This window comes from Falco cherrug, chromosome 2 (assembly GCF_023634085.1).
Source record: "Falco cherrug isolate bFalChe1 chromosome 2, bFalChe1.pri, whole genome shotgun sequence".
In the NCBI taxonomy this organism is placed as follows: domain Eukaryota; kingdom Metazoa; phylum Chordata; class Aves; order Falconiformes; family Falconidae; genus Falco; species Falco cherrug.
Genome location: NC_073698.1, coordinates 88,611,369 through 88,632,151, shown reverse-complemented (window position 1 = coordinate 88,632,151; position 20,783 = coordinate 88,611,369). Strand labels below are relative to the sequence as shown.

Here is a 20,783-nt window from a genome sequence, read left to right as displayed (position 1 = left end):
TGTAGTACTATGTTTAAATTATTTTTTTCCTGTCTCTGAAAAGCCCTGGGATGCACTGAAGCAGGCGGGAAAACAATGATTCTGATCAGATCTGATCTCTTCCTGCCTCAATATGCTCTGTGCTCTGTGCACACTTCCTAGGGCTCTGTTTTAATAGGATTCTTTGTTAAGAATTTGAGAGAGCAGACCTAGTTTCTCTTGTGCATTACAATCAAGGTTAATAAATGTGGGAAAACAGTATCTAAATAAAAGGATTTTTTTTTAATTCATGTACTTCAGCTTTTTTCCTCTTTGAATTATTGATTACCCAGTCTCAGATTCTGTGTTGTGAAATGACTTACAAATTTATGATATTCACAGAGGCAATACTGAAAACCTTTGTAACCCATGTGACTCTCCTGAAATTATTACTCATCAACATGAATTAGTCATCAGAAATGACAAAACAGAACACTCCTCTAGGAAGATCTGAAAAAGGGTAAGGCACTGCTTAAAGATAAAACCTAAGACCATCTGGTTCAAATGAAAGACAGAAACTTCTCACGCACTCCACTTACAAGCTGCATACAGGCGTGCAGTCAGGGCCTCTCAGCCATCTTTTTTCTCTGACTTCTCTTCAGCCAGTTTCCGCTGGCTGCTCAGGCTGCTGATAGGTCAAGCTGTAGCAGATAAGCTCCATGAAGCCCACAAACTTGTCCAGGAAGAAGCCTGCTCCTGGTTCATGCTGGCTCAGCAGCACAGTCTTCAGTCCACAGCAAACAACCTGCCTACATCCTCAGGGTGCCCAGTTTTGGCTTTTGTACGTTGTATAACTCTACTGGTCGTCATTAGCAAGCCTGAAGCTGGTATTGGTAAGTTGACCACATTGGACATCACAGATACCCTCACCTTTCTGTTTGCTATTATTTTCTCATTCTGCTTCTTTGGCTTTTCTGTTTTGCACCCTTTCTGTTTCTTCCTGTACAGCCTCAATTCAGAAACTCTATTACACTACCAGATACCTCAGCTACCCACATGAGAAAACCCAGATTATTTTGTCCTTTTTTTTTTTTTTTTTTTTTTTTTGAAGTACAGCTGAATGGTTAGTTTTCAAAGGCAAACTGAAAGTTAAAACTGAGGAAATGTCATGCTTGGCACTGTTATTGTGGCTTAAGTGCCATTACAATGTTGACTTCACTGCTTAACTGCTTTGGGGCCCAATGTTTCCTTTCATTGTTTACAGCTTCATTTACTTTTTGAGCTTTATGTCTTTTGATTGCTTTTTCATTGGATCTGGAACTAAAAATGTGCACCATGCTGTTGCTTTCTGGCATTTACTGATTTCAGTGCGATTTTTGGTAAGAGCCATCTGTACTGGGCAGAAAAGGATGAGATTTTGGTCAAGAGAGTCAAAACTCTTGAGATCAATTAATTCATGTTGTTCTGTCTGTATGATCTTTGGCATATCTCCCTGTATATACTGCATAAAAGGAGAAATACAGTGAGGATTGCAGGAAATTACGATTACAGAATTGATAAACTATGGAGTTACTAGGTAGTAATATATAGCTAATGAGTTAAGAGTCAAAACAAAGAAAAAAAATCAGGAAAGGAAGATAACAGCAGGTTAATTTCTGTGTGAACATTCACCTAGAATACAGCAAGCTCCTCAACATTTTACCCCACCCAAGGGAGCATCCCAACTTAGGACAGACTGCTGCAAGACACTGCTTGCTTGACAGACTCTCATGGTACAAGGTGTAAAAACATCCCTGAGCTGTCTTTGGTGTCAGACAGCTTTACTCTAATACCTGGAGTAATATCCTGGGGCACTAATAATCTTAGGGTGTCCTACTGCCCTGATTTAGAAATTCTCCATATGAAAGTGAGGAGGCATTGCTCACTGATAGCCATTTTCTCTGGAGTCATTATGAATTCATGCAAATAAGGTATTTGTCTACAACATATAAAGTGAACAATGATACTCTGAGAGTTTGTTAAAACACCTACAATAAAATAAAAAAGAGAAAGCAAACCCTCCACAGTTAATGTATGTGGCCCTAAATTAAATCAGAACAACCATGTCTCACTGTTGATGTAGAAGTCTCATAACACTGCCTTTAGCAGGATGCTATCCTTCCTCAGTATGTATGGTATAGGTTGCATCTCGTAACAGGACTCTCCTTGCTGCCAGAAGCTGTTTGTGTCTATAGGTAACTTCCCTTTGTAACTTTTCCAGGGACACCATACAAATTTGACCGTTTCCCTCCATTTTTTTTTCTTCCTATGCCTTCCTTCCTTCCTCCTCTCTCTCTCGTTCTACCCCCCGACCCCCTCCCCTCGCCCCCCCTTTTTTTTTTTTCTGCCTGCCTCCTCTCCCAAAACACAGTTACTTGTAATTTACTGAGGACATAGTCTTGAGGACTGAAATACCATATCACTTCCTTTGTCAGTTTAGGTACTATTTCCTGTACTTGCTTTACTAATTTTTAATGAGGGGTAAAACCACCTTGCCAACTCCCAACCCCACCTTCTTCCACCGATTTTGGAGGCTCAATATACACCTTTCAGCATGAAAGGTCTTCATCCACTGAGCTGTGCATTCATTATCACTTTGCAGATTGCCATAATTGATGCAAACACTGGAAAAGACTGAAAGCCTGACAGCTGCTTGATGCTGGACATGAGGTTATCAACAGTTTTCAGGTAAATACAAGACTGGTATAACTGACAGGTGTCATCTTTTCTTCCAGGGATACCATAAAATAAATAGCAGAGAGTTCTGTATAATGCAGGATAGCCACCCAACCCCACCCTCTGCCTTTGAATTTAATCAAAATTCTTAGAATTTATTTGTAGTCTAACTGGATTTGTTGAAGTTTCATCATCCTAAACTCACTCTAATAGGATGCATAATCAGACCCAAGCATTCTTCTTCATATAGTCACACATTATTCTTAGACAGATAGTTAAATTTTACTTAATGTTTCTAAGTGAGCCAGCATTTACAGTACAAAAAGCAACATATAAAAAAATTTGAAAATATTTTAAATCTTATAACTGCCTAGAGAATGGAGTAGAGATTTCCACTCATTTAGAGTTAAATCAGTTGAAAAATGCATAAATAACTGTGGATAAAGACTAAAAGCAGCTTTAACTCTAAGCTCCATCTCCTGCAGAAAGTGGAGAGCATGAGATCCTAGTTGACAGAAGGCTGAATTCAGTGCACATGGGTTTTCCAGAAGTGCTTGTAAACTCACAATGAAGTAGTTTTAAATATGAAAATAATATGGAAAAAAGATGAAATGAATGATTTTTTTTTTTAGGAAATCTAAAATAAAAAACATTTCTCTAATTTGATTTATGTTTTGAAGACATCTTTTTAGAAACTTTACTGTTTTAAACACAAATTTAAATTAATATTCTAGCCACCAAGATCAACCACACAGTGGTCAAAAAAATGAACAACCACAGGGAGCACAAAACATATCAAACCACTTACTAAGTCTATAATGGACTGCATAATCTTACCTATAATGTTTTTGAGAAAATCAGCTTTGCTAAATGCAAGCCAGATCCTTATGTAAGAATGTATTTAAACATTTAGACTTTTAAAAATACAGTTTCTTCAAGATGAATCTATGAGGAAAGCAGTACAGGCACAGGTACTTTTACTTTATTTGCTGATGAAAGAATTTTAGATAAAAGAACTGTCTTATGCATATATAACTATTAAGAATGCATCCTATGTTTGTATGTAAAATATTAGGTTTGGAGATATGGTGATCAAACATGGGTGAAAAAAGCTGTTTTTACAGTCCTAAAATTAATTTTTAGTAATAAGGTGCAGTTTCACTCAGTTGTCAGGTGTGTGATTGCAGATTTTTTGCATCATAAATTAATCTGTTTTTCACACTGTACTGAAATATGAACATTGCTTTGTACTTGGGAAGAACAGTTGACCTACTTTTTAAGCCTGCTCTGTGTTAGTCACATATATTGAAGGAATTCAACTATAACCTTTTATAATTAAGAACAATGCCTGTGTGTGAGATCCAGACTGCTTACAAGACTTAAAAATCAATTAATTTATTATTAATTTCACTGTACTGGTTAAACCTATTCAACAGAAAGCAAAATAAACTGCTGAACTGAGCTTTGTGAAATAAACCCAACCTGAGCTATTAATTTTACTCCTTTCTGTCTCTGATTTAGTCATATTTGATCCTGTAATCAATTCTCTAAGTTGGAAATGCTGAAAAAGTTTTATTTGATCTTACCTGATGGCATAATCATGATAATGAAGTATCTGAAGTAGTGTAAAGCTGGCTAAAATATAAAATATAGCTAAGTATATTATATTTTTTTATTTATTTGTGTGTGTGTGTATAGACGCATCACAAGAATGCTAAAATTGTGATTTTAAAAAGTATCAAATTGTGTGGAAGTATAACTAAAAATGCAATGTTGGGTTTGATCTTCTGTTTCAAAACCCATTGTATTCATTAGAGATATCTTGCCCCAGTCACTTCCAGGAGCTTACCAATTTGGACTTAAAACTGTTTAGACTTGCTGCCTCTTCAAGTTTTGCTCATGCAAAGTTATCACACAACTGGAAAGAGAGATACGCGATCTCATGTGGGGCACTAAGAAGCTTTCACACAAAGGTGCACATTTTCACTCCAGTTAGTAGCTCTGTGTTACAGAACATTACTGCTCCAGAGTTAGAAAAATTTGTAATTTCTAGGCTAAGTATATTGCTTGTCTTTATACAGTAAGTTCTTCATAAGCGAAAAATAGCATTTTTTGTTTAAAAGTTTTCTTGGACTTATGTTTCCCCTCTTGATATATTTTATGAAAAAGTCATGTCCCCTTGAAACAACTAATTTGGACTGAAAAAGCTGAGCTTTCCTAGCCTGGGACTGCCATTCACTTGACCATCCTAAGACTCATTTATCTTTGTCAGTTAGCTTCTGTAAATTTTTCCTTAGCATCGGTGGCCAGAGTTGTATACCAAATTTTTGCAATGTTTTCATAGTTACCTTGTTCTATACCTCTATTAGTTGCCTATTTTCATTATTTCTTCCTTCATTTTTATGTTTCCTAATTGAAAAAATTTCTGCTTATGACCTAGGATCACATTCAGTATTTAATAATTTGCTTTCCTGTGGAAGCTCAGTGATCCACTGAGCTCTCTTTGCTATTCAAGCCTCCCCAGAGTACTGCAAAAGTTTTGAGATATTTAAATGCACAATTCTGCATTTTCCCATTGACTTTCATCCTTTTTCTTCTTTTTTAAGTCCTAAAATCACAAAGTCTGTCAGTATGGTATCCTGATCTTGCCTTGTACTGACATCCACCTTCAGTTTCATGTCACCAGTAAATGTCCTAGGCATACTCCTATGTTTTACTTCAAGGCTATGGATAAAACACTAAGCAAGAATGACTCCATTAATGCTCCTGAAAAAATGTATGTATCCTTTTTGAGTAGGATATTTTGTCTCACTTCTGTTGGATTCCTCATTTTTGTTGGTCTCTTACCCAGCATACATTTCCTTTAGAACTTCCATCATTTGCAGATTTTTCAAGAGCTTTCTACAAGACACATCATCAAATGCATCACTGAAAGTCCTCAGTGCATATCTAACACATCTCCCTTGCTTAGAAAAATCACTTTTCTCATAACCCTACCTTTTCTTTTTAAAGCACATCTATTACAATGTAATGGTAATTGCAGAACCTCAGAATAACATTGGTTCAGAAATCTTGCCTCTTTCATTGCAGAGTAGACTATATATGAACAACAAATAGGTTTAATATAATAATGAAAAAAAATTTCAACCTGTATACAGCACATCTATGAGTTTATGAACATTTCAAAACCTTGTGTACCTACATTCATTTACCAGATTTCATAATGATAATATTCAATTCAAAGTATAGTTCCAGGTAGAGACTGTGAACTGCTTCTAAATCAGCCCTGGTAGCAATGTTCGTATGATTTGATCAACACTGAATCAGGGATTTGAGGCCTGTTGACTTACTTTCACTGCATGTTGTCTGGACAGTGTAATGATGGAATGGGTTCGTAAACCAGCTTGAGAATACATTTAATTTTTACTATAAGAGCTATTCCCTTCAAGTCATTGGCTCTGTGGTAGTACTGCTATGGTTGCCATATGTCATTACATTTGGCACTTTTTTACATTTATGTGCTGAAATGATCCAGTTCATTATTATATGGATAGCATTAAACTAAACTTCCAAATTTACACTGAGACCATTCTGTTAATTTAAAAATTTGTAGGCAGGCAGATATATAGTTCAGTGGTCTGCTTTTGGGCTTAAAGAGAAGAACATACCTAAGTGCTTTGCTGGCACAGGATCACAATATGTCATAGTTCCAGAAGGATAAATAACACTTGTTCAAATACTTAAAACCTTCTTATAATGTATATTCTCCCTTTCTTCCAAGTTGGAAAACTTAATATTTGATGTGCAGTTTCAACATTGTGATTCCATATGTATTAAGTGTTTTGTTTTATATTAAAGCTTGTTTTGTTGCTGGCCGAGTTTGGATTTTCCTGCGGTTATTTTGAAAAGAGCAGAAAAACATATTTGAGAAAGGTACCTAAGAGTTATTTTATGGAGTTACTTAGGATTTTCATCCTTACAGTTTGGCATTCAGAATGGTGGAACAAAACCTGATGCAATACAATGGAACATAGAGGGTGCTATCCCCTTGTGCTGGATGCAGCATGTCTCTTGATGTCCCCATCTTGTTCCAGTCATATAGAAACCACACTATTAAATATGGAATGGAGATGACAAAAATTGTCACTTTACTTCCCTTTAAATCCAGCTATCCCAAGTTATGGGCTAAGAGTTTTGTATGTCCAGAAATCTTTTGTATGCCCAGAGACATTTTGTACTGTATGACATTAACATGTTCTGTGTATCTGCCTCCATTTTTTTACAAGCATGAATTTTATTTGTATATACACTTAAGTTTATATGCATTAAGACAAATAAAGATTCATATACAGGGGATGATATTCTTACCTCTTTGAGTTTATTATTAATATGCTTTTACTTGAATGTGGTCATAGTCTCATGTTTGGTTTATGTTGCAGTTACATTGTGAAATGAGTCACTTCACTAACGATTAAAATTTTCTGTGACTGTAAAATTACTTTCTCAGACAGTCACTTTGTGGAAGGACTCAAATTTGTAGGTACTTAGTGAAATGACTGGAATAACAAGCACTTTGTTACCCAGTTGGACGGTTCCACTCAGTCATTGTATGAAACACCTAAATGTTTTGAGTGTCTCCTAAAACCTTTTACAGTAGTGAAATCTAGCATACTGCAAAATGTAGCATGTCGGATGTTCTGTTGCAATACTGCTAGAGAAAGTGTCTTCCATCAGAAAGAGTACTCTCAGAAGCTTCTTACTAATGTTATTAGTTACCAAATACAACTGTTGCACAAGAAAGTATCACTCTGCTTCTCAGTTCTTTTTAGCTTTATTGGAGTTAGGGTGCTGCTGATTTTAAGGGTACTTCAAATTTTTGTCTTCCATGGTAATTTCTTTAATCTTTTTATCAAACAGTTAGGGAAAATCTTAAGTCTTTCTGGTGGGAGTCTCATCAGTTTGAAAGAACTTCAGGCCTCTGTGACACACACCATCTAAGCCATAGTTATGCTACTCTGGGTACCTCCGTCAGTATTATGTTTAAAAACACATTAATGCGAAAGTATGTGCACACATGCTGAGAGAAGTGGCATACAATATGAACTCTAATCAGATTTTCTTAGGATTTAGGTGGTAAAATGGCTCCTTTATCAATAATGTTTTACAGGTCCAAGAAAGTTAAAGTAGAGTTTACATGTTCTGCTGTGTCTGGTCACAAAATTGTTATTATAGATGTCATCAGTACTTTGGGAGAATTTGTCTTTTGTAAACTACCAACTGCAGGTGAATTTAAAATGGAAAATTAAGTATTTCAGCTGTTTGACTTTAAAACTCCTGAGTAATGAAGCAATTGCTATTATTCCAGGTGAGTAACAATATATTACACCACTGGTGTGATTTCTGTGTGCTACATACCACACAAGAAGAGAAAACGTGGAAGTATGCCAAACTTCCCTGAGCAGTGTGACTCTCCACCTATACCATACACGTTCTATAGGTATTCTTTAGTTTTATCCATCCTGGGCTAGAAGGAGAATGATATATAGTGTCTTTGCAATAATCTCCTGGAAAATCCTTCCTAAAAGCTATTTCCTGGCTATTTCAAAATATCTGGCAAACTATTCCACGGATCTTTACATCTAAGACTGTAAGGTTGCTTTGCAGCAGTATTGGTTCTTACTAGAAAAGTAAATTAACATATACTATCAGAATTGTATGACTATTCATTTTATGTAACTTACTTTGCAAGCAGCTGGATTTCAGAGAATTTTCCTTTCATGATTCAGCTCACAATGAAAATTAGAATGATTCCAACTAGTTATTGATTCTCTTATCAACAAAGTTTAAAGAATGGCTTCTTTTGTCAGTTTTAACTTGATACTATCTTTCTCCTTGAGTTCATTTGCAACCCATTTCAAATTAGATTTGAGGTTGTGTGCTGTATGCAGTGCAGAAGAGAGGTCATTGACAGTAGAGGGTGGAAGCTGGGATTTTTGTTTTCTAGAAGGAAGACTCATGACATCCACTGTTACCTTTTAAAAAGCAAACATTGGTCCATTAGGTCATTGATGGACTTGGTATTTTAGGAAAAAACAATAAACTATTCTTAACACAGTACCTTTCCTTTTAAAGTGAGAGCTCATTCATTGGATAGGCTTATAGGAACATGAAATCTGCTTCATCAGACATACTAGGCTGCATTTTTGGCATGTGCCAAACATTTCAAAAGCATTGAATATTTTTTTATGGTAAAATGTTCCTTTCTTTATAACAACCCACACCCATATTAATATATACTCTATAGTTCTTTCACATTTATGTTGCTTTGCAAGATCTACCCAATCACATTGAATGAACATATGCAAAGAAAAATGAAGGCATACCTGATAGAGAATATTTTGTCTGGTGTCTGAGGTCAGATCTCTCAGTATAAATATATTTTTTTTTGAAAATTTCAAAACTATTTCCTTATGGTTATTAGAAACATAGTGGTTTTCCAGCCAGTAAGTCAAACAAGAAATTTACTTCATATTAAGAGCAATATGTACTAGGCAGAGTGGCAATGTGTTGTACCTAGGCTAGGTACCACTAGGAACTACCTGGAAAACTACTACTTTAAAATTAGTAAAAAAATTATATATATATGTATATATATATATATAATTTACTATAGATATATGTTTTAATGATTGGTCAGCTATTGAAAATCAGCTGCTATAGGGAGCAACAGTGAAAGAGCTTACTTATTATAATAGCTTGTAAGCAAATAGAATGGTCTTATCTAGTATATTTATAACTGAGCGTATTGTATACTGCTAACATGCAAAATGTGCTTCTAAGAGCTACTCAGAATTCAGAATTGTAATACAAAGTGACCACAAAATTCCTCCCCAAACTCTAGCTAATAGGTTAGTTTTCTTATTTTTTTATATCTGCATCAATAACATCATAAAATTGCCATTAAAAAACATATTTTTGACTCCAGGGAAGTATACTTATAGAAATTTTGCATACCAAATGTTTTTGCAGTATATATATTTGTTCATTTGCTTAGTTTTTGCGTACTCTAAGAGTAGTACATACAGAGCAGGAAAATGAGGTCCCCTCACCTTGAGAAGAGCTTGAGAAAAAGAAATAGATATTTCTGTATTTTTAGAAGTTTTTATTAATACAAATTCTCTTAATCTCTATCCCTGTAAACAGAAAAGCCTCAGTATATAACATGACTGTGTTTTTTTGTGGTTTTAGCTTTGAAAATCAATTTTAGACATCCATTTTGAAAGAAAAAGTGCTGTTTCCCATATCTATAAGCATAGAAATCACAGAATATATGCATGCAAACCTATTTTACAGCACTGTAACTTTTATCATTTTGATTGGAATTCCGTAAGGTTTGATGCTAGTCCTGGAATTAATCCTATTATTGCATACGTGCCACTTCATTTTAAAGGGTAGGTAGGTAGGTATTTCTTTCAGGTGTTATTTGGTTTAACTAAACTAGTAAAGAAAATCTTATCCCTCATTTAACTCAACTGGATGAGTTGATCTCTGGCATCCATTTCCCCTCTGACTATTTTAGCTAGACAATTTACTCCAAATTGTCCAATATTCACAATAAAACAAATCACAAAAGGAATAAAATAAGTAGGCAAAACTTCTGAGTTTATATGGAAAAGTACTGTGCACTGCAAAAGGTTAATAAGGATTTGATTTGGTTTCAATTAATGTTGCAAAGCCTGAAAACAGGTCAGAACGTTACTGAAAACACACTGTCTTTTCTGGTGGGATTCATATGAGCAAGTAAAGACTTTTAGCAAAGATCCCACAAACTGGTCTTTAAAAAACATGCTTACTGCTCTCTTAAGAAAGCCAAAGTTGACTATTGCTGAGGTAGTCTTCCTCACTTTGGCTGTCTCAAGCCCGGTGAGATAAAACCCACATTTAATATCTGCTGTGTAAACACACAATACTCAATTGAACATATGCCCAAGGTCTTACAAATATAGGTGTTTCAAATATGTGTTTTACCATATTTAAATAGGTGCTTTATGATGATGTCTCACATTTCTTAAATGAAAAGCTGTTTCGCTGAACCAGTAACAGTCTGCTTAACTGTTCATAAATTCACTAGGAAACATTTAATTACAGTTAGAATAGCTCACTGACAAAGGGTGTGTTTTAGAGAGCTAACAGGGATAAACAATACTTTATATACTCTGCTGGGGTTTATAATCTAAAGAGATGAAGCAAGAGAGTCTTTCTAAAATATTTTGAGAATCTACAGGAATTCCCTTGAGATATATGTTGATCTAATAGACCCATAAATTTCACAAATTGCTGCTATAACAATATTAATATTTTTTTCTTTTTGAGAACTGTTTGGTGGCAAGCATAGGTTTACTTTACATCAGACATCTCTTAAACTAAGAATCTAGAATGTGGTGAGTGTTAATTGCTTACAGTTGTGCCATCCTCTATTACAAGCATGGGGAAATTGGTTCCCTGTTTTTATTCCTGTTTGAGCATGGATAGCTCCTTATAAGAATATTTTCAAAGGTGCAGAATTAAAAGTCTGTAGACACAGAACAATTCACTCACTGTATGATGTATATTGAAATTTAGTGAATAAGAATTTATTTTTGTCTATTCTGCAAAGCTAATATTAAATCCTAAGGTATAGTTCACACCAGCAAATAAATGTCTTTTCTAAAGTACTGGTAAAATACCCCAACTTTTTCGTCAAGGGAGCAGTTCTATAATGGCCCAAAGAAAATCAGAGGAGGGCATTTCCAGTCCTCTGTCCTCCCTAAGATACAGTGCCTGAGGTCTCTCTGATCTTACTACTTAAAAGCTATAGGTATCACATACTGAGCAAGGTCCTTGATAAAGTGATTCTACTAAACAAGTAGGCCAGGGCATAAGGCATGAGTAGCATGTCACAGATTGTATGCACCCCAGTCCTCCCCTACCCCCTGAATAGAGGACTGCATACAGCTGCCCACAGGGAATGGTCCTTGGTCTACACTAGCACTCTGGCAACACCTGGATGTGGTTTGGGGACTAATAGGTGGCCCAGCTGAAAAAACGTAAATCTATATGGATGACCATGTGCCACTGCTTAGGCCTGCATGTGCACTGCCCTTGTCTGTGTTGCTAGCAGAGAGATACCTAAAGATACTCTGATCACTGTTCCCGGTTTGTATTGAGGGCTGCAGAAAAAAGGATGAGAAGATGTTTTCTAGGGACATAAACCTGAAAAATTATGCACCATGGAGCAGAAGTAGCTTTTTCTGTGCTGTTGATCTCCAGCTGGGAAGGGATGTGCCAGGGCATGCTATGGCAAGGGTGGCCACTGTTGGCGTACCTTGGCTAGGGCGGATGGACCAGCCCAATTGCATCCACAAGCCTACTAGCACCCTGGTTTATGTATGCCCTCAGCTGCTCCTACATTTACAGCAGTGGAAAACTCATAGAAATACTTTCAGATCTCAGTGTGTCCCGAGTCCTTGTGCTGCTCAGAAAAATAAACTATGCTTGCTGCTGGATGTTTTCCCATTGCCCCATATAACTTCAGTTCATAGAATTTTCTGTTCGTTTTGTACTATATTGGTTAGTCTCAAGTTGGTGCAGGCATATGCTACAATATCTATGATCTTTCTTGGTCAGATGACACTTCAGTCATACTTCTGCAATGTGCATTCACATTTTTACTAATTAGGAATTCACACACAATACCATTTTAAATTCACAAATTCTATGAGTAATCCTCCTAATAAACATGTTTAGTAAATTATTAAAGGAAAAAACAAAACCATGGTATTGATTATGTTGCATTAAACCACAGTAATCCAATTGCCAAAATAATTTTGTGTTTTGTTTATCTATTACATATACATTACATACACATACACAGAGAAAATTAAACATAAAGTATTTTGGTCAAAAATGGTTTTCTGAGATGAAACATATTGGTATTTTTAATATTCCCTTAACCTTGAATATTTACTTTCTGCTCTGATGGAACAGATAATGTGGATTTTAGTTACCCATTTTATAGAAAATGTTCTCTTCTGTCTGATAATGAAGCCAGAAAACATGACAATTCAAATTTATGGGGGATTCTACTATGGTTTTCTGCTTCAGCCTGATTGTTCTCAAAGCAGAAGCAGCCTTAGTCTTAATGTTTGTCTTACCTATATTTATTCTAAGCTACTGCTATAGCTCTCAGTTAAGAGATTTTAAATTATTAGTTTAACCAGGTTATTCTGACTATGCATCTATGAGGGTTTAGCAGTGTGATGAAACTTGTAATTTATATCTTATTAGAACAAGCGGAACTATTTTTTGTTACAAGCCTGTTGAATGGAGTTTAGTCTCTTTGTCGTTGCATTTTACACAGTTTTGTCATCAGTCAAAGCTTGTTCTTTATCTCATTCTATTTTCTTGCCAAATTCAAACATTTAAAAGAATATAAATAACTCATGCTCTTTTTCTCCGCAGCAAGCTCTACTAGCTAAATTTACCAGTGATAAAAGTGTTATGATTTAAGATACTCCTTCCTGAGAATGAGACTATAGCATATATAAAATAGAGAAAAGTATGAACATTAATTAACCACTTAGTCAAGAAGAATTATGGGAAAAGTTTTTTACAATTGCTTCAAATCAGATTGCAATGTGTGAACAAGAAATTACTAACTGGAACAGTATAAAACCAGAACTCAAGACATGTAAAAACATGGCACCAATGCAATGTCTTTCTATATAGCTGCCAGGCCAAACATCTTAGCCTTTCATATAGGAATCAGTTTTGTTACCAGTTATGGAAGAGAAGATGATGTTGCCTTCACCAATAGAATCTGCTCTTCTTATCTGCAGTAACTTATACCAGTTTTAAAACAGAAACTTAGGAGAGCAGTGGGTGGTGAAACACTGAGACAGCATTAGATATGAGGCTTTCTACTGGAGAGCAATGATGTATAAGGACCAGTTAATCTAAAATTACTTGGATTATTTCAGACAAATTTACTCACATCCAGATTCTTGAGAAAACACTTTGCAAATATGAATAGAACAGTTCCCTATCATAGCTGGGAAATGCATGTTACGTATTGGGTTATTTATTCACCTTTTCTCCTGTTTTTTTTTCCTTTAGCCTCAAATATTTTCTTGTCCAGGTGATTAAGGAGGTAACACCAGGAACCTGAAGTGAAATTCAAGTTTTCTGTTGGATATCATCTACTTCAGATTTTTCTTGGTTTTTCTCTATCAAATTGCCATGAGTGACTGCAATTTTAATGAAGTGACATCTTCTAAATTCTTCTCTGATTTTCACAATAATATATTGCTCCAACTGCATGCTCAGTAGATAAAAAAATAAATTACATTAATGTTGCATCCAGCCTACTCACAAATTGCCAAAAGTTTCACACAGTATCTGTATCTAGAATCTGTGTCTTTTTCACATGCATCATTTGCCTTATGCAACCAAGCAAGACGTAAAACATTTGAGATCCTGACACTCCTGATCTGACTGTATTAAGGTCCTTCAGAGTAAAATATGTCTTCCTCTTCAGATGTTCTGTCTAAAGGCTGTTAACTGAAATTCCAAAGCTGACACGATGTTCAGTATGGAAAATGAGGCTCTGTACTTGCTAACCAAGTTGAAAGACAGTGAAAATTTTGGAAACTCACTATGATATTGGTTCTATGGAGATTTCCACTAAAATTCGCAGGTAGTAACTTTATGCAACACATCAAATTTCCTTCTAATGTGTTAGCGTAGTCCTGCATATGATGATGTGTCATAACTCAGGGAGGAGGGAACAATTAATGAATTTCTGTAAAAAGGTTTTAAGCAAGAAGTCATATACGGGAGAAAGAGCTGCTACAGTGTAACTAGTGAACCATTGCACTGCCAAAAGGTATACCAATTCCCTCATGCACAGAAAGTGGTGAGAACTTTTCCTCTGACCGCTTATTTTACAGAGATTCCTTCTGTTTGTAAGACAATTGAGGAAAACAAAGATGTGGTGTTTGCTATCATCCATGTATCTTCTAACCCTATGCTAAGCTCATTTGGCTCCACAACTTGTGCTCAAGACACAGGTATATCTACTGCCTCTGCACAGTCTAATGTCACTGCTATACCCAGTTCTCTGTTGTTGTTAAAGGATTTGGCATACCTCTGATTGCTTTCTAGTTGTCTTTATCTTTGTGCAAGTGGAATCCCATGATTTTTCCCTATTTATGTCTTGCATGATAATCTATGTACCCTCCCAGTAACCCAACACATCTCTCTGCGTCATTTTAGTAAACATTTTCTTTGGGATTATGGTCAATGTTAAAATCAGAGACCTGAAATCTTCTTCAGACCCTGGCATTAGGAATGCAGTAAGGCATTAGACACCCCACCCCCCCCCCCCTATATACATGCACAAATAAACTGTACATATCTTTGTCTTACTGAAGTATGCCATATCTGAAAGCTTAGGAAGATTTTAAGGTTTCAGATGATTTCTTAAGTCCAGTGTTTCAATCACCGTGTTCCTTGACAGATGCTCCATTTTCTTGCTGGCAACTGAGCTACTGTCATCTATCTGGACTTCTATAAGACCTTTGACATGGTCCCCCCCCAACATCTTTTTCTCTAAATTGGAGAGATATGGATTTGATGGATGGACTATTTGGTGGATAAGGAAGTGGCTAGATCAGGAGAGTAGTGGTCTGGATGGAGATCAGTGATGAGCGGTGTCCCCCAGGGGTCCATATTGGGACCAGTACTGTTTAATATCTTCATCAATGACATATTGGAATCAAGTACACCCTCAGGAAATTTGCAGATCACATCAAGCTGAGTGGTGTGTTTGGCACACCTGAGGGATTGTATAACATTCACAGGGACCTGGACAAGCTTGAGAAGTTGGCCCATGTGAACCTCAGTGAGGTGCAACAAGGCCAAGTGAAAGGTCCTGTACCTGGGTTGAGGCAACCCCCAGTATCAGTACAGGCTGGGGGATAAAGGGATTGAGAAGAGTCCTGTGGAGAAGGACTTCGGGGTAGTGGTGGATAAAAAACTGGACGTGAGCTGGAAGAAAGCCAACCGCATCCTGGGCTGCATCAAAAGAAGTGTGGCCAGTAGGATGAGGGAGGTGATTCTGCCCTTCTGCTCTGGTGAGACCCCACCCTCAGTACTGCATCCAGCTCTGGAGTCCTCAGCACAGGAAGCACATGGACCAGAGGAGGGCCACAAAAATAATCAGAGGGCTGGAACACCTCTCCTATGAGGGAAGGCTGAGAGAGCTGGGGCTGTTTAGCTGGAGAAGAGAAGGCTCTGAGGACAACTTGCTGCAGCCTTTCAATACTTATAGGAGGCCTATCAGAAAGATGGGGACCGACTTTTTGATAGGGCCTGTAGCAATAAGACAAGGAGTAGTGGTTTTAAACTAAAACAGGGTAGATTCAGACTAGTTATAAGGAAGAAATTTTTTACCTGGGCAATGAAACACTGCAAGAGGTTGCCCAGAGATGTCCCATCCCTGAGACACTCAAGGTAAGTCTAGACAGGGCTCTGAGCAACATGATCTAGTTGAAGATGTCTCTGCTCATTGTAGGGGGGTTGGACTAGATGACCTTTAATTGTCCCTTCCAACTTAAACCTCTGTGATTCTATGATTCTATGATCTCAATTAAAAGTGGTGTTCTTTTCATATGTTCTTTTTCCATAATGGAAAAAAAACCAGAAATGTGGCTTGGAAGAACCTGCTTTGCAGCTAAATAAGAACATTATTTTTCTCCATATTGGAAAGTTACTCATCAAAAGGCATTGTGTTGCCTTTCTAAATGTTTCCCGAAGCACCTTTGCTATTGGAATACATCAACATATACCTATAGCAGGCATTTTAATAACTCAGTTTTGCTATGCAGCAGCAGTTCTAACAAAGACGGCGTAAGCAGTATTCAGATTATTCCAATTATTTCAGGTCTGCATATCTGCTTCTCTTTTACACCTTCCCAACCACAATGATACAGAAAAGGTAGGACTGAATATAATGTTAGTGGGAAAAAATCAGTTTAATTAACTGTCTCTTAGAACAATGAGACAAGGTGAAGCGCAACTCAAATTTCATATTGCGATTCTGACCTAAATCTTTTTGTATCAGTGGCTATTGAATAATTTGGAGCAAATGACTCAAATATTTCCTCATTTCTTTGGCTTTTAGCTCATAGTATATGCTATATTTAATTTTGACTCCAGATTTAGAGCTGTAGTAATGACTCTGGAAGATTTCTTCATCCTTGTCACTACTATAAGGCAATTTCACACTTTCCTGACTCTCTAAGAGATGTAATACTTGGACATGTTAATTGACCAAATCGTCAGTAAGAGGGAGAGGAAAAAAGGGAACATGAAGTATAATTCTGTTATGAGTTGACTTGGAAATGTAGGAATGGTCATTACACAACAGATATTCAGAGGGAACAAAACTTAAGCTCTTTTCCATTTCAATAAACTACTTTGAACTCTCAAATGGACTGCTGAGATTAAGCTATAAATATACCAGCATTTTGTTGAAGATTACATGTACACTGGGAAAGCTGGTTAGGCCAGAGAGTGACCTTAATTTGAAGATAAGCCTTCTCTCATCCAAATGCTTGGTTAAGGAAAGTCAGGTATGGCTGTGAATACTAAATAGCAGTTTGTTTCAGGTGTCGGGAAACTACTACAGTCACTTTACCTGTAAAAATCCCACACCTCTTCCTGGATTTGCCAAACATTTGCTTCCATCTTTATGATGCTAGAGAAAGCTGAAGATGCCCTGCCTTAGGCATATATATATATGCTAGTTCACAGGAACAAAATCTTACTGTTGCATACATTTTAAAAAATTAATTAAAAATAAAAAAAAAATTAAAGATAAGAGAATTTACTGTCTCAAATATGAAACAGGCTGCAAAAATAAACAGGCAAATTCTTAGCTGGTGTCACCTGATGGTCAGCCCAGAAGTTCCTAGGATACTTTATGGTATGTATATATTGCTAAATTAATGGGATTTATTAGCTCTACTTTTTGGTATTATTATTGGTCCAGAGCATTCTTTGATTAATTTTTACATTTGTAGAACTCACCAAGAGGCAGGAAATTCTTCCGTACCTGTTGGTAGAGTCAGATTGTTAAAATTACTGGTGGATTTCCTTCGTATCACAATCTTCAGTGTTGTTTTCATTGTTCAAGGGAGTGGAGAAAATACATATCTTAATCCTGACTTTCCTTCTTTCCAGGGTACCAGAAGATCCCCTTGCCTTTCACAGATAGATGAAGTGAATCCTTCCCAGAGAAGACTGTGTGGATCTCAGGGGACAAAGGAATGGGGTAGCAAAAGGGACACTGTTTAAATAGACAGCCTGGGGCTATTCCTGTTGAATCTGACAGATGTCTTTCCTATCTGCTGTAAAGAAGAAAAATGGTTATTTTTCACTCTGTTCAAAAACAAACACAATCCCATTCTTATCCTTATCATAATAATCTTCGCCTTCCTGACTTGGAAATGGAAAATGGAGACCAAAAATGATGTTAACTTCTTCCTAGCAACAAAGCTGGAAAAGAGTTCCTTTTCAGTTTACATGTAGTATCATGTAGGTGCATAAAGATGGGGAGAAAGAAAAGAGAACAGTCAACCAAAAATCAACCCCCAGTTCTCTTAAAACATGTGTTTGAATAATTCTTTCTTGTAACCCTTGCTGAATTGTCAGGAACTACACAGGGCAGGAAATACCTGGGTGTGAGTGGTCCTAGTAACAGCAGTGCTTACAGAGAACCCTTTTATATTGTTTTAAGCGTGATCCACGATCCACAGTATGTTTTCTTTTTAAAAATGTCTAAAACTACCTAGACTTTGGAGAAAAAAGGTGAAGTGGAACAATTAATATCACAGAGCTAAACTTAAAAAATCTGCATTTCACCTTTGGCTCCTGAACTGAATCACAGTGATTTGCATTCTTCCCTCCCCTCCCTCTCAAAAGTGTAAAATAATACTTCAAAACTTAAAAATGTGCCTCCCATAACTTTAAATGACACTTAATACCACCTCCTCTTGTCATAACAAACCAGGCTTCTACTCCAGTGGGGGCTATGTGGTAATTTTGACTAGAACAGTGGAATTATGATGGATTATTTTTAACTTTGGTTCCAGCTCTTTGAGTTTCATTCTGACTCGCTTGACTGAATTGATGGGAAAATTAAAAGCAAAACTTGGCTGAAGCAATGTTTTTTTAAAAGCAAAACTAGCCAAGGAAGCTGATAAAACACTTTTACAGGCCCTGTTAAAGATATAAAGGGCTCAGTCCAGGCATGTTCTGATGCAGCTCAGCTTCATTGTGAGGAAAGAAGGTGAGATCTGAAGTCAGGTATCATATATTAAGACTGACTTGGAAAATCTCTGAAGTTTTTGATTTAGTTGGAGGTAAGGGAGCAGAGTTGATCTTAAAATCAGTTATGTACCTCATTTTTTTCTTGCTGGATATTCCTACCCACAAAAATACATTTATTCTGACAACATGTTTGACACCTTTATATGTCCATTGGTAGAGTGGGAGATGCAGAGGGTGAAAAAGTGTACAAAAAAGAGAAGAAAAAGATGAGGAATGTGCATAAGGAAAAGAAACAGAATCAGAGTAAACTGGAAAATGAACACAGGAAAGATAACATTGAGGTGGGAGTATATGCTTAGGTAGTACGGATTCTTTTACCTCCACCCTTTAAACTGTGTGAAAGTCATTTCATACATAAACATACTTAACTGGGGGCAGAAATCTCTAAATCACAGTTTATGTCAAAAATGATCACTTGAAGCGATAAAGTAGTCATTCTTCATTCAATCTCTTTCACATGGATAGTTTAAAACACAAGGAGGACCTGTACAGATAATGTATGTATCTGATCTTTTTTTCTGTCTTCTCTATTTTGTCATTGTCAGCCTGTTGTGCCTCCCACTGCATTATGGGCAGACCTTTAAAAAAAAAAATCTCCTTAGAAATCTAGACCCTTTCAGAGGGGAACAGAACTTCGTTTCCTTCCTGGAGAGTACTGGAATAACATGGTGCTAAAATTGAATAGATACATTATAACAAATGCAGTGAATGAGAAAACAGAAGTATTAGAAAAAGAATCTGAAGAAGAGGGAAACATTGTGTCTGCTGGGATCAAAACACTGAATTCTGCCTTTCAGGGTTGGGGTAAGAGGTAAGATGCATCCATATGTTGCTAGCATTTAAAACAGTCCATCTGAAGCTTAAATATAATCAGGCAAGTAAAATCGTTTATGGTTAATTATTCTGTTTTTAATGGCTTCTTTGGCTGGAGATTAACAAGAGAAAACCATTTCTGAGTTGGTTTAATGTAATTACTTGATAGAACAGGGTTTCAGGGTTTAAAGATCAGAAGATTAACTCAAGTAACTTTACTTGATAATTAGTTTTGGGTTGCAGCCTGTCTCTAATACAAAGAAATTGAAGTGGTTTTGCTTCCTATTCTAGATCAGCTTAATGTGAATTTGAGTAGCTTTTTTTGAAAAGGGTGGCTATCAGATTCAAACCTATCAATGATCTTGCAAAGCTGTTAATGCTTTTAGCATCTCTTTTACAGTCTGTCTTCTGTTATGTCAATATGTATATAGGGTTAACTAACAATACACAAAATGATTTTTTGAAATAATAATTCAGTGCATGAAAATTCAGCCCTGCATAGGCAAATTATATATTAACAATGCACCAATGCATAATTTATAATTGTCTTTGACCAATGAAAGTAAACATTTTAAATTGGCAGTCAGGAACATGTCTGTGTTTCTGGATAAAATAAAAGAAGACAAGATAGACAACACATTTTAGTGTTAGCATCTATCAAAACAGGTAATTTTTTTCTTTTTAATAGAATATTTTAAATCTTGAATTACTACTGGCAGCTACCCAGTTTCTGAACACTTCTTGTAGAGCTATACAAATATCACCAGTTCTGTTATATACTATAAGGACCGTACACAACAAATGACTGAGTCTGACAGCTCACAGCATTTTAGGTTTTGAAAACATGCTCACAGCCTTGTGTGCAC

At 36.3% G+C, this 20,783-nt stretch overlaps 1 long non-coding RNA gene across 2 annotated transcripts; it reads left to right on the top strand.

The window, feature by feature from the left end:
- The first annotated feature begins 579 nt into the window (after positions 1–579).
- Positions 580–20,538, top strand: LOC114016981 (uncharacterized). 2 transcript variants are annotated; one of them, XR_003561765.2, is made up of 4 exons: positions 580–851; positions 2,600–2,685; positions 14,249–14,407; positions 17,956–20,538. It is a non-coding gene; the product is annotated as an uncharacterized LOC114016981 (long non-coding RNA). The 2 variants fall into 2 exon arrangements; XR_008730962.1 differs by lacking the exon at positions 14,249–14,407.
- Positions 20,539–20,783: the final 245 nt, after the last annotated feature.